The sequence below is a fragment of the Armigeres subalbatus genome, unplaced genomic scaffold (assembly GCF_024139115.2).
Source record: "Armigeres subalbatus isolate Guangzhou_Male unplaced genomic scaffold, GZ_Asu_2 Contig251, whole genome shotgun sequence".
In the NCBI taxonomy this organism is placed as follows: Eukaryota; Metazoa; Arthropoda; class Insecta; order Diptera; family Culicidae; genus Armigeres; species Armigeres subalbatus.
In genome coordinates this window covers 19,213-33,683 of record NW_026942989.1, presented here as the reverse complement: position 1 = coordinate 33,683, position 14,471 = coordinate 19,213, and the positions used below count along the sequence as shown (strand labels likewise).

Sequence of the window (14,471 nt, the reverse complement as noted above, 5' to 3'; positions counted from 1 at the left end):
TGTCCGCTTCGGGATTTCCGCTCCATAAAACGTATTATTCGAACATTATTGCGCCCTCATTAATTTAGAAATATGCCCTCTGCTGGATCTCCGCCCTCCTATATGTATTCCTCATACTTTTTTGCGCCCTGTAGATTTTAAGAAAATTTTCCGCTTCGGGATTTCCGACCCCTAGAACGTGTTATTCGAACTTTTTTGGGCCCCCGTGGATATGAAAATATGTCCTCTGCAGGATCTCCGCCCTCCTATACGAATTTCTTCAACTTTTTTGCGCTCCCGTAGATATCAAAATATGTCCTCTACGAGATTTCCACTACCCTAGAACGTATTATTCAAACTTTTTTGCGCCCCGTGGATTTAGAAAGATGTCCTCTGTGTGATCTCCGCCCTCCTATATGTATTCATCTAACTTTTTTTGCGCCCTGTAGATTAAAAAAAATGTCCTATGCAGGATTTCCGCTCCCCTAAAACGTATTATCCAAACTTTTTTGCGCCCCCGTGAATTTAGAAATATGTCCTCTGCAGGATCTCCGCCCTCCTATACGTATTCCTCTAATTCATTTGCGCCCCCTAAGATTTCAAAATATGTCCTCTACGGGATTTCCGCTCCCCTAGAACGTAATTTTCGAACTTTTCTAGCCCCCATAGATTTAGAAATATGTCCTCCGAACTCCGATACGTATTCCTCTAACTTTTTTGCGCAACTGATGATTTAAAAAGAAAAATTCCGCTTCCGATTTCCGTACTGTTCAAACTTTTATGACCGCGCCACCACCAAATGGAATTAGAAATGTATCCTCTGCAGAATCTCCGCCATCCTATACGTATTCCTCTAACTTTTTTGCGCCCCCGTAGATTCCAAAATATGTCCTCCACGGGATTTCCGCTCCCCTCAAACGTATTATTCGAACTGTTTGCGCCCCCGTAGATTTAGAAATATGTCCTCTGCAGGATCTCCGCCCTCCTATACGTGTTCCTTTAACTTTTTTTGCGCCCCTGTAGATCAAAAAAAATTGTCCGCTTCGGGATTTCCGCCCCATAAAACGTATTATTCGAACATTATTGCGCCCTCATTAATTTAGAAATATGCCCTCTGCTGGATCTCCGCCCTCCTATATGTATTCCTCTTACTTTTTTGCGCCCTGTAGATTTTAAGAAAATTTTCCGCTTCGGGATTTCCGCTCCCTAGAACGTATTATTCGAACTTTTTTGCGCCCCCGTGGATATGAAAATATGTCCTCTGCAGGATCTCCGCCCTCCTATACGAATTTCTTCAACTTTTTTGCGCCCCCGTAGATTTCAAAATATGTCCTCTACGGGATTTTCGCTCCCCTAGAACGTATTATTCAAACTTTTTTGCGCCCCCGTGGATTTAGAAATATGTCCTCTGCAGGATCTCCGCCCTCCTATAAGTGTTCCTCTAACTTTTTTTTTGCGCCCTGGTAGAATTAAAAAAAATTGTCCGCTTCGGGATTTCCGCCCCCGAGAACGTATTATTCAAAAAATTTTGCGCCCCCGTAGAATTAGAAATATGTCCTCTGCATAATCTCTGCCCTCCTATATGTATTCCTCTTACATGTTTGCTCCCTGTAGATGCTAAAAAAAATGTCAGCTTCGGGAATTCCGCCCCCTAGAACGTATTACAGTAATATCCCGATTTTATCACCCCTCTGGTGAATTTTGGGGTGATAAAACAGGCCCAAGTAACCATGGAGCTATATATGCTTGCAAATAATACAGCCATTAAAGTTGACTTAAAGTGGAAAAAGGCCCTTTTACGACCGAAATAATGCCTTATTACTTTGACATGTTGAAATAAAACATATGTAATGCATCGCTGAATTCGTAACGCTGAACTAGTGTATCGTTGCTTGACAGGCGATGAATAAATGCATCGTTACATCGGTAAAACTGATCTCATGCAATTCGCATTTAATATGCTGATCTGTGATTGATTACATGCATCAATTAATGCTTGGTGGTTACTTGGGGGGTATGTGACAAAATTGGAAAAAAAAATATTTCCAATTTTTTAATTCATTCCATAAATATGAATCATTTTATGTCTTGGAAAGGCTAAATGCGTGAACGGTACCTGTTATTTCTTGTCGAAATTGCTTACAGAATGTTTCCCAGGTACTCAGAAGTCGTTCGTAATAAACTACAGGCGGTGAAAGTTATTTCATGAAAATCAATGTTGATTGTGGTATTATTTACGAAAATAAAAAGAATGACAAAATTTTTTGGGGTGACAAAATCGGGTCGAAAACGTGACAAAATCGGGACGTGATAAAATCGGGTCGAAAACGTGATAAAATCAGGGGTAGACAAAATCGGGGGTAGACAAAATCGGGGAGTGACAAAATCGGGTCAACACTGTATTCGAACTTTTTTGCGCCCCCGTAGATTTCAAAATATGTCCTCTACGGGATTTCCGCTCCCCTAAAACGTATTATTCGAACTGTTTGCGCCCCCGTAGATTTAGCAATATGTCCTCTGAAGGATCTCCGCCCTCCTATACGTATTCCTTTTACTTTTTTTCGCCCTGTAGATTTTAAGAAAATTTTCCGCTTCGGGATTTCCGTCCCATAAAAAGTATTATTCGAACATTATTGCACCCTCATTAATTTAGAAATATGCCCTCTGCTGGATCTCCGCCTCCTATATGTATTCCTCTTACTTTTTGCGTCCTGTAGATTTTAAGAAAATTTTCCGCTTCGGGATTTCCGCCCCTAGAACGTATTATTCGAACTTTTTGCGCCCCCGTGGATATGAAAATATGTCCTCTGCAGGATCTCCGCCCTCCTATACGAATTTCTTCAACTTTTTTGCGCCCCCGTAGATTTCAAAATATGTCCTCTACGGGATTTTCGCTCCCCTAGAACGTATTATTCAAACTTTTTTTGCGCCCCCGTGGATTTAGAAATATGTCCTCTGTAGGATCTCCGCCCTCCTATATGTATTCCTCTAACTTTGATGCGCCCCCTCTGCAGGATCTCCGCCCTCCTATATGTATTCCTCTAACTTTGTTGCGCCCCCTTAGATTTCAAAATATGTCCTCTACGGGAATTCCGCTCCCCTAGAACGTATTATTTAAAAAAAATTGAGCCCCCATGGATTTAGAAATATGTCCTCTGTAGGATCTCCGCCGTCCTATATGAATTCCTCTAACTTTTTTGCGCCCCTGTAGATTAAAAAAAATGGTTATCTGGAGGATTTCCGCTGCCCTAAAACATATTATTCTAACTTTTTTCCGCCCCCTTGGATTTAGAAATATGTCCTCTGTAAGATCTACGCCCTCCTATACGAATTCCTCTATTTTGCGCCCCCATAGATTTTGAAATATGTCCTCTGCAGGATCTCCGCCTTCCTATACACGTATTCCTCTAACTTTTTTGCGCCCCTGTAGATTAAAAAAAATGTCCGCTACAGGATAACCCTTTGCAGGATCTCCTATACCTACACAGAGAAAAAAGTAGTTGTGATTTCAACATTTTCTAATTTCATTTTGAAAGTTTGGGAAATTTGGTACTTTTGAATGCTAAAATATTTAATTTAAAAGCAAAATGTTCAATTTGATATATTTTTTCTCAGTGTAAAATTGTTATTTTTACAGTGAGAACACTCAGAACAAAAATTGTAAAACAATCAAACTAACTTTCATATTCGATATTTCTGGCAACGCTAGCAATAGAAAAAGTGTTACTGGCAGCTCACGACGATCTGTCAAATGATAGAAAAATATTCATTTATGAATATATTTATCAGATTGGTCCGATTCGCGTAACAAAATCAAACTAAACAAGTGATTGATTTAGGTAAGTTGTTTCGAAAACTTATGCCTATATAGTAATGATGTGATTACCTAATAAACAGTGAAATTGTTTTAAAAGATTTTAATTGAAATGCTCAACTTCTATGTTTACAGCAGGCACACAAATTCAGAGCAACAGCCCCGCTGCTAGAAGATCCCAGTTTTGCATTATGCTTCCGGCTCCGGCTTCCGCCGATGTGTCTACAACGAGGAGCTGTAGAAGGAAATTTTCATCATGGAGGAACATACTCAAAAGGAATCGAGAATATCTTGACTGGTAAGTAGGTAGATGTTGGGTCAGTTTATTTTAGGAAAACCAAAATCCAAACGAGGCAGAAAAAATCATCCACGTTTCAATAGTGCTGTCCAATGAGCAGCTCGAAGTTGTTCCCGTCCTGCTCAATCTTTTTTGTCAACAAATGGGTATCAGCGTGACGGCAACAACTTCGAGCTGCTCATTTGACAGTACTAATGTTTATTTGCTATAATCTTTCCGTTTCACTCTCCAAATCTGGTGCTGAACGGACGTTGGAAAATATTCCCAAGTGTTAAGTTATCGCGACGTTTAATTTATTGGTGATAAAATCACACTTTTTGACTGCGGTCAAGAGTGCGGGTAGTGTTTTCGTTTGTATGCGGTGATTTGTGAAGTTTGAAGTGATTGTTGATCTGTTCCATATACTTTTTGCTTGATTGATAAAGGGCAGTTTTACATTGTTTTGGTTTCCGCGAGCGATCGAAAGATCCTCGTTGGATGAGAGATAGTGATGACGAGAACGGGGGATTTGCTAGTCCCCTAGAAGATAGTGAATCATTGACAGGTTATGAGTCGACTACTGAAAGTAATTTGCGCAGAAAAATGGAAGAATTGAACACGGAAGGGATCAAAGCTCCCAAAAAACTCAAAATTGAACACGGAACAAACAAAACTGAAAAAAGGAACAAGGAAAAGAATAAGGAAAAAGACAAGAATAAAGATAAATCCAAGAATGAGAATAATGGCAATGGTCTCTTCGGAGATGGTTGGCAGAAGAATCGAGTTTTCAAAACATTCATGATAGAACCCAAAGACGAAACATCAGAACTGATACACGTAATGGAAATAGCCAGGCTCCTTCGTAATATCAAGATAACCTACCAAGAACTAGTCAAAGCAGGAAAAAACAGATTCAAAATTACCTTTGCTAATCCCCGACATGCAGAACAGCTAATTAATTCCCAAGTTTTGATCGACGACTTCAAATACAAAATATTTGTGCCTACTATGTTCAAGGAGACCATCGGAGTTATCAGAAATGTGCCTCCATCCATCCCCGAATCAGAAATTCTAGCTAATCTTGAATCAGAAAGAATTAAAATAACAAAAGTGGAAAGAACTAAAAAACCTACAAAAAAAGGACTTGGTACCGACATATGCTATCAAGACTTACGCTGATGGGGTGAAGCTTCCTCGTCAGGTGCGAATCTATGATCTACCATATGATGTTGATTGCTACGTTTTTCCAATGAAATGTTGTGTTAAATGTGTTAGGTATGGTCATTCTTTCAAAGCATGTAAGTCACCTAAAGTAAGATGCTACAACTGCTCTAATGAGGGTCATGAAGGTCAAGATTGCAAATCCCTAAATGTTAGTTGTTGGCATTGTAAGGAAGGACACAAAGCTTTTGACATCAGCTGTACACACTTAAAATAAATCGCAAATTTCTGTGAAATTTCACCGAAATCTCAACAGCAGAACTGTTCGGTAAAAATTTTACAGATTTTCTGGTAGTTTTGACAGTTGAACAAAGGAAAATATCGCAGATATCGGTGAAATAATTACCGAACAAATCTGCTGTTGAGATTTCGGTGAATTGAAGCAAAATTCACCGAAATCTGTGGAATGATTTAAGTGTGTAGAGAAAGAAACCGACAAGACAATATCAGGAAAGCAATGGCGTACAATAAGCTAACCTTTGTAGAAGCTGCTAAACTTTATCCGATTCAGTCCCGAGTACAATACAGAATTCAGGATAATTCCGAATTTCCATCCCTTACCCAACCTGAAATTCAATCTGTTAATACCCAAACTCCAGAAATGTTGAAATTTAGTTCAAATCATAATCAAAACACCCAAAACCAACCAATTAATAACTCCCAGAAAAATTCCTACACAGAAAATAGAAACAACATGATGCCTACGGATTACATAACAAAATCAGAACTAGACCAAATTGTCAACAAACTTAAGGTAGAAATAGTTAAACAACTAAATGTCACCAAACTCATAACCAAAATAAAAGAAATCCAAGAATCAATAGTTCAAAATATTACAAAGTCAAACGAAGAAAACAATCAAACTAATAATCACAATTTACTTATCACTATCAGCCAGCAACTGAATGATATCATCAATCCGAAATTTTACGTAATTCAAAACCTCCCGAACGTTAATACACAAATGGCCCAATTCAGAAACTTAAACATTCTCCAAAACAATATAAATAGCATTCGTCCCACTGCAAACCGGACTTTACTAATAAACTTTCTACAATTACATAAAATAGATATAGCATTCCTATCAGAAATATGGTTGAAACCAACAGAAGATTTCAAATTTCCAGGTTACAAATTTCCTAAGAAAACTCGTGACAAAGATTACGAGGAAGTAGGATTCTTAATCAAAAACGAAATAAGCTTTCAAATCCTGAAACTACCAGATCTGCATCCAATAGAAGCAATTGCCATAAAACCCTTAATACTCCCATTCCATATTTACTTATCTCAATTTATATCCCGCCTTATCCAATAAACAATAATCAAATAAAATCCCCATTGAAATTATTATTTGATTTTATAGACAGACTGAATATTAGTACAATATTAGCTGGGGACTTTAATGCACAACATGCAATTTGGAATGGTGCTTGGAACAGTACAAATAGAATTTGTTTAAGAGGAGAACTTATTGCTGAGATGATAGAAAATAGAGATCTTGTTTCAATCAATGATGGATCACCAACTATGTTAAAGCCTCCTAACACAACGCCATCTGCAATTGATTTAACTTTTGTTTCATCCAATATTGCTCCAAATACCAGTTGGAAAGTCTTGAACGAAGAAATCTGTGGAGATCATAAAATAATAAATTTTCAAATTATAAATGCTACCATACAATATACATACCATAAAGAACTTACGAATAATAAGAAAGCAATAGATAACTTGAATATGATTGATCCAAATACCATTAATACACCTGATGAACTTGTTAAAATTTTTGAACAAAAAAATATCAGAGGCTAGATATAAACCAAACACAAAATTTCAACCAAAGAAATGGTGGACTCAAGAAATTCAGGAACTATTAGAAGATAAAAACCAAAACTCGCTATTTATTGTAACAATCTAACACTTGAATTTTTTAGATTTCAAAAAAGCAAGATGCATTTTAAAATCTAAAATTAGAAAAGAAAAAAGAAAATGTTTCCATCAAATGACCGATTTATTAACCCCAGACTTAAATATTAAACAGCTTTGGTCAACTGTTAAACTATTAAGTGGTGGTTTCTCTAAACCAAATAGTGTAATTTTACTGAATGATGTAAATTTATCATCATGTTTTATGGATACAAATTTTCCTAACATCTCGAACGACATCCAATATTCTATTCAGCCAACTGTAAATAAACTTTCAATAAACTTTTCTGATATTTTAAATTTTATTCATTCTAAAAAAAATAGCTCTGCCCCAGGACCAGATCAAATTTCTTTTTTAATTCTCAAAAATCTTACTCCAGAACTGTTGCAAAAAATAGCGAAAATTTGTAACAATGTCTTTATCATCTTCAATAATTCCAACGGAATGGTTGAAAATAAAGTGTGTACCTATACTAAAGCCCGGTAAACCAGAAAATGACCCTAATTCATATAGGCCAATTTGTCTTATTTCAACTTTACTTAAAGCATTAAATTTTAAAGTAAAAAAGAATTAACGAAATTTACTCATACTAATAGAATTATTCCAGAATTTTCATTTGGTTTTAAGGCAAAACTTCCTCTGTAAATTGTGTAAATAATTTAATATCTTCTGTAAATAGCGCAAAAAGTAATAAAAAAAAATAGTTATGGTTACATTTCTAGACCTATCTAAAGCTTTCGATAATGTAGATATATCCAAACTTCTAAATATACTTAAAGATTACAATTTTCCTCCTGAAATAATAAACTGGCTTTATATGTACTTAAAACAAAGAAAAATTACCTTAACTCTTAATGATGGAACGATATTGGAAAGACAGACTAATAAAGGACTTCCTCAGGGATGTCCTTTGTCTCCAATTTTGTTCAATATTTATACTTCTAAACTTCATGCAGTTGCCATAGAAGGTTTCCTAATACAATTTGCTGATGACTTCGGGTTAGTAATAGAAGGTGACGATTTTTGTATAGCTAGTAATAAAATGAATTTATCTTTAAACATAATAAACAATGAATTTGAATTACTAGGAATGAGAATAAATTCAAATAAATCAGGTACAATTTGCTTTGCTAACAACCCTCCGGATAACTTATTTATACACATTAATAACAACCCTATAGAAATCAAAAATGTTCATCAATATTTAGGTATTTGGATCGACCATAAACTCAATTTCAAAATACACATAACTGAAACCATAAACAAAGCCAATAGAAAAATCAATATTCTCAAAATGTTGAGTAGAAAGAAAGGAGGGTGCCATCCTGCAACTTTACAAAAAATCAACAATTCCATAGTTAGATCGGTTCTAGATTACGGTATTTCCATTTACGCTTCAGCTTGCAAAACAGATTTTAATAGAATAGAAAAAGTACAAAACCTATCAATCAGGACCAGTTTAAGATACCTACAATCAACACCCATCCATGTCATTTATGCAGAAGCTGGTGAACTTCCACTAAAGTACAGAACACAATACTTGGCCTTCAAAGAAATTCTTAAAACGTTGTATCATAAAAATAGTCCGATTTCAAACAAGCTTTTAGATCTAATAACCTCAGATGAGGAACCAAAATTTACATCATACATTGAAAAAATAGCTTCAATAAACAATTTTCATATTCTCCAATGTAAATACTCCTCAATTCATACAACAGACACAATGGAACATAATAAAATAAAAATAAAAACTTCAATTCCAATTTAAACAAAACTAACACCCCAATTTCAATGCAAAAGTTTCTAGTTCAAAAGTTGATACAAGATAACTATCTTTCTCATTTTAAAATTTTCACAGATGGTTCTAAAACAAGTCAAGGTGTAGGTTTTGGTTTCTATGATGAGGAAAACAAAACTTCATATAGCTTTAAACTTCACTCAGCTTTCTCAATAATGAATGCAGAATTAGTAGCTATCATAGAAGCAATAGAATATGCAATAAGTATAGATCAAACAAAAATAGTCATTTTAACAGATTCACAGAGCAGTTGCATTAAATTAACAAATTCAAACTCAGACAATTACTTAATAGATAAACTTTTAACTTTGACACATTACAACAACTTTAATGAAATAGTCATTCAATGGATTCCAGGTCACATTAATTTAACAGGAAATGATAGAGCAGATACAGCTGCTAAATTAGGCATCAATAGACATACTCCTGAAAACTATGCGCTCACTTTAGGCGACTGCTTGTTAAAATTCAAATCGGATCTTTTTTCCGAATGGAATCAAGAATATAACACTTTATCATTGGAGAAAGGCAAACAACATTACCAAATTTTGAACTCAATAGAACTAACACCTTGGTTTAAGAATATTCACATGTCTACTACAGATACTATCATAATCAATAGAATAAGGACATTTCATACCGCGACTAAAGACAGATTAGCTAAATGGAAACTAATTAGATCAGACCTTTGTACATACTGTAATACTCAAGATAATCTTCACCATATTCTCTATGACTGCGTCAAACTCACAACTTTAAGGGCTAAATTTCCCGTTCTCGTGAATAAAATTGATTTGAAACAGCTCTTAAAGAATAAAAACTTAAATGATTATATTCAACTGGCAGGATTTATTAGTGAAGCAAAGATCAATGTTTGAACGAGATTCAATGCAATTACTTCAATATCCGATTCTACTGTTGCAGACGAGATACGCACCATTCATTAAGAAAGCAATCAAAAAGTTTTAATCGCGAAACGGTAATTTCAAATATTTCATAACTTTATCCAATTTGACACTTGGCAAATATGGACCAAACAGGTCTGTGCCATATACCAGAAGAAAAAAAAAAAAAAAAAAAAAAAAAAATCTTTCCGTTTCTCTGCAGGACGACAACGATGACGGAAAATACAACGACAAAAAGCCGGAGGAAAATCCTGTAAACAAGCTCTACGGAAGAAGGGGGAGGATCGGTGACAGCAACAGGCATTCGTTCGTGTTTTGGGGGACATGCGCTAATGCTCGTGGGGTGCGTGTGCAATTACTCGTCTAGATGTCCCCTACAGCTGTAAAGGAGGCCACCGCGGGCGCGTTTCTGATCCATCCGGAAGTGCGCGTATGTTGTGCGAGTGAGTGTTAGAGGACCCACTCCTGACCCTGTACTTTTCGGACACTTTGAACGAAGGTTTTCGAGCATCAAAAAGATAATCGCCGCTGCAGCTCGCATATCGAAGGTTCCAAGATTTGTCATCATCAATCTACAAAAGTGGTGGAGGAAAGGTGAAAATGAAGATCTCTATACTGACTACGAGAACGAACCCATCAACAGTGAAGGATATCCTGTCGTTTTCCTGGCAGATCAGCAAGGAAATGGCTTTTCTAACTTCATCGCGATCTGGTCGCTTGGAATGCGCTTCTCGGTGAGGGTCGTGTACCGGAGAACAAAGGCCGTGTAAGATACGAAAAGCGATGTCTGGGCATTCGGAGTCGTGGGCTGTCTGCTGGAAATCGATCACCTTGGGCGCATCCCCTTATTCTGGCATACCACCATAGCGAGAGAAATGGAAATGGAATGCCCGAAACATTATTCGGAAGAAATGTGAGTTAATTAATTATATTGGCAATCGGTTATTAATGTATGTGGTTTCTTTAATTTCAGACTCGTCATTATTAACTCCTGTTGGTCTGATGATCAAACCATCATTTAAATATTTGGCTGGCCGTTTCGGTGTGCCACAGCAGCTGATATCCTTTCCTTCGACCATTTACGCTGCGGAATGAAAAACGGGCAGCTGCAATAGCTGGCAATGGTGCCATTGAGGCAAACAAGAACGGCAAATGCTCATCGTAAATTTTATCTGTACTCTGTAACCATTATTAGAAAGCAAGCAAATATAAACAAATAGTTTTCAATAAATATATATGTAAACATTTATTATTGCGTACTGCAATTGAATGCACACAACACTTGTTGTTTTGAAAGCATCATAGTCAATTCTAGTATAAAATATACATTTAGTGTTGAGAAGAAAATTTCATTTTGACAAGTTTAATAAACATTTAGTTTTAAGAGGATAAAGTTATTTTGACAAGTCAGCTCTTATCGGAGCTCACACCGGAGTGACATTTTTGCAATTGTGAATTTAACAATCTTATACTTTCTACTGAAAATCACTAACGTATTTTCTTAACTTTACCAACGATTCTGTTATTTTTACCAACGATTTTTTTTTGTGTGTATGTTCTGGGCTGCGAGAATCAGCGAAAAATGCATCCGGAAGATTTTGTTTACAAATTACGGGGGAAACATCCGGAAAGCAGCGGGAATGCTTCCGGACGCGTTCGTTTCATAATGGTACGTTTCGTATCAATAATCCCCAGCATTCAGAGGCTGTTCCAACACGAAAACCATGCGAAATGTTTGTTCCGAGATGCGAGAATCAGCAAAAAATGCATCCGGAAGATTTTGTTTACAAATCACAGGGGGAAACATCCGGAAAGCAGCGGGAATGCTTCCGGACGCGTTCGTTCCAAAATGGTACGTGTGAGATCGCGTCCGCCCGCGGCTGCGACTAAATAAGACTGAGCTGTCACCATCTCACCAGCAATCATCATCATGAACAGTGTTGCCGAACACATAACAAATGCAAGAGCTACACCTTTAATGACTGTTTACATATTGTGCATTTCATCATAAATTGTACGGTAATGCGCGTCTAATATACTACAATCCCCCTTTTGATATAAAAATGGCCAACATGTTTGGATTATACATATTGAATTACTTAACGGTTTCACACCAACTCAAGATATCATCGCAAGTTATGCCAGACGAACTTCAGGCTAAATTTAAGTAAATGGTCATTGTATCTACTGTTGTCATGTGGTAAATGTCTCTAGTATAAATTCACCACCATTTGATTGAACTTGTTACCATATGATACATTATTATAGTCCAAACAGACTTGAATAAACTACAATGCACGCGTTCTAATCATTACTGCAATCCCACAAAGATTCCAAAATTAATCTCAGTGTCTTGATAATAGATTCCATCTTTAACTTCGCTTCACTTCAAATCACCAACTGAATTTCGATACAAGAACTGTCTTAGTCACGACTTATTTTTACCAACCCTTATGCCATGAATGACTGGCACTATATATCCACCTTTTACAGTATAATCGTATTGCTGCATGCCCTTCCTTCCTCTTCTTTCGAAATTGGCGACCATGTCCGGTGATTTTTCACAATCAGCATCTATTTTTGAAAATTATCCCATCATCTGAATGTCTCATGAAGCCCAGATGCTGATTCCTGCACTATTCCTGTAGATGAAACTTTCGAATGGATCTTTCAAATCTTTTTCTGAAATTATTCAACTTTCGCTACATAAGCCTGCTTGTGATACAAATCATCATAGTTTAATCAATAATGTTCACCGCTCACCACAATCAATAATGGTCATAATCAGGCTTGTAAAATGTCATCTGCATGTCATTTGACTAATTTGTTAATAACTTTCTTCAGAAGTAAAATTCACATCATAATTTTAGATGTACTCATAAAGCTTGAGTAGGGCTATATTTTTGTTCAAGGGTACATTGCTCTAAATATAACATCTAAGGCTGGAGAGTGAAAACTCTCCAAAATGTCACGTGTCATTTGACATAATGTCATTTGAATGACATTTTGCCTCCCACGCCCCAGATTACATATTTACAGCAATGTATTGTTAGACAAAGTTGTAGGCACATTTATGCGCTATAAGTTCGTCAGACATCAAGAATCAATGGCTAACTTCTGAGAAAAGTTCTGGGAAAATTATACAAACGAATGCAAATGACATTTTACAACACTGGTCATAATATTGTTAATCCAGTTATTGTTAACTATTTCTATAAGTACTAGTATGCCTGGCATGTTTCCATGTACTTCTACAAAAACCGTAAATAGCATTCAAAACATATCAGTATATGCAGCTTTTTGTGAATATCTTGCCTAGGGTATGAACCCAAAAGCGCTATCCAACGCAGACCACTTTTCGACCAAACAGTATCCAATGTAGTCTGATTCGATATAAAGGAAAGGACTTCTGATGAAGCAAACGTTTCATGCAACGTCTTCAACATTTAAACTTGTACCCACATTTCAAGTTATTGATGACCTAATAATTATACACAAACATAAAACAACGTGAAAATATGCTCGCCTCAGGGCGAACTCAAGGGCAAGTATAAACACCTCCTCTTCACAACTTCATATCTATCCTCCTCGAATAGTGCGTTCCGTCAACCTATCACACAATAAATCGTCAAGGGTATGGATTCAATAACAGTCTCCCACCTACATTGCGCACACATCAAGCCTAAACCTCCCTCTAAACCTCCGGTCATATGAAGTAAATCCGTACCTCAACCCTAACTTTGCCGTTCAAAAGTCGTACTCGACCGATGTAATCTCTTTCTTTCTTAGCTCCTCTTATGTCTACCGATTTATACACGAACAAACATGGTGAACAAGTGTTTATAGAATACTTGCCAATATTGGAATGAATCCCCTGCTAACGTGAACTGCCCGGCATTCAATCTCATTATTAACAAACACTTGTGTAGGTATATACTACACAAACCAAGAAACTCCAGAACTGAGTGGCAATTAGTGAATTTTAGCGCAAAACAGTAAAATGTGACGAACAAACCATAATCATACTAACACCAGCGGGCATACCTCCAACATACTACAAATTAACCCTTACACCACGACCACACACCGGTTCGAACTACTATGAATATTTATGCATCGACTCTCATTATACTCTCTTCTTCACAGCCACCAACAAAAATGTACCTCTCATGTGAAACTACCGAATCCAAAGATCACATTAAATCACAAATAGTCAGGTCTAGCCTCTTCGTTGCTACATCACAACCCATCTTATAACACACTTCTTCTTTTTCTTCAATGACTCAATATTCCAACTGGAACTTAATATTCTATCTGCACTTCCTTAATTGGAAGCTTTTCTATGCCCACCATTCCATTGCATGAGTATGTATCTTGTGTGGAGAGCACAATGGGTATACTATTCCCAGGGATCGAGAATGTTTCGAATCGAACTCGTCATCTCCGGACTGGGAACGGTACGCCTTCGCTCGCAAGGCTGTGTTGTTTCACTACATCTTCTGAATTTTCAATTAGGATAAAACCAGTTTGACCAGCCACATAGTCGGAAAAGA

At 36.7% G+C, this 14,471-nt stretch overlaps 1 long non-coding RNA gene across 1 annotated transcript; it reads left to right on the top strand.

Moving 5' to 3' along the window:
• Window positions 1–3,753: 3,753 nt before the first annotated feature.
• LOC134203839 (uncharacterized) lies at window positions 3,754–10,825 on the top strand. Its single transcript, XR_009977718.1, has 3 exons — window positions 3,754–3,818; window positions 3,929–4,091; window positions 10,121–10,825. It is a non-coding gene; the product is annotated as an uncharacterized LOC134203839 (long non-coding RNA).
• The last annotated feature ends 3,646 nt before the right edge of the window (window positions 10,826–14,471 follow it).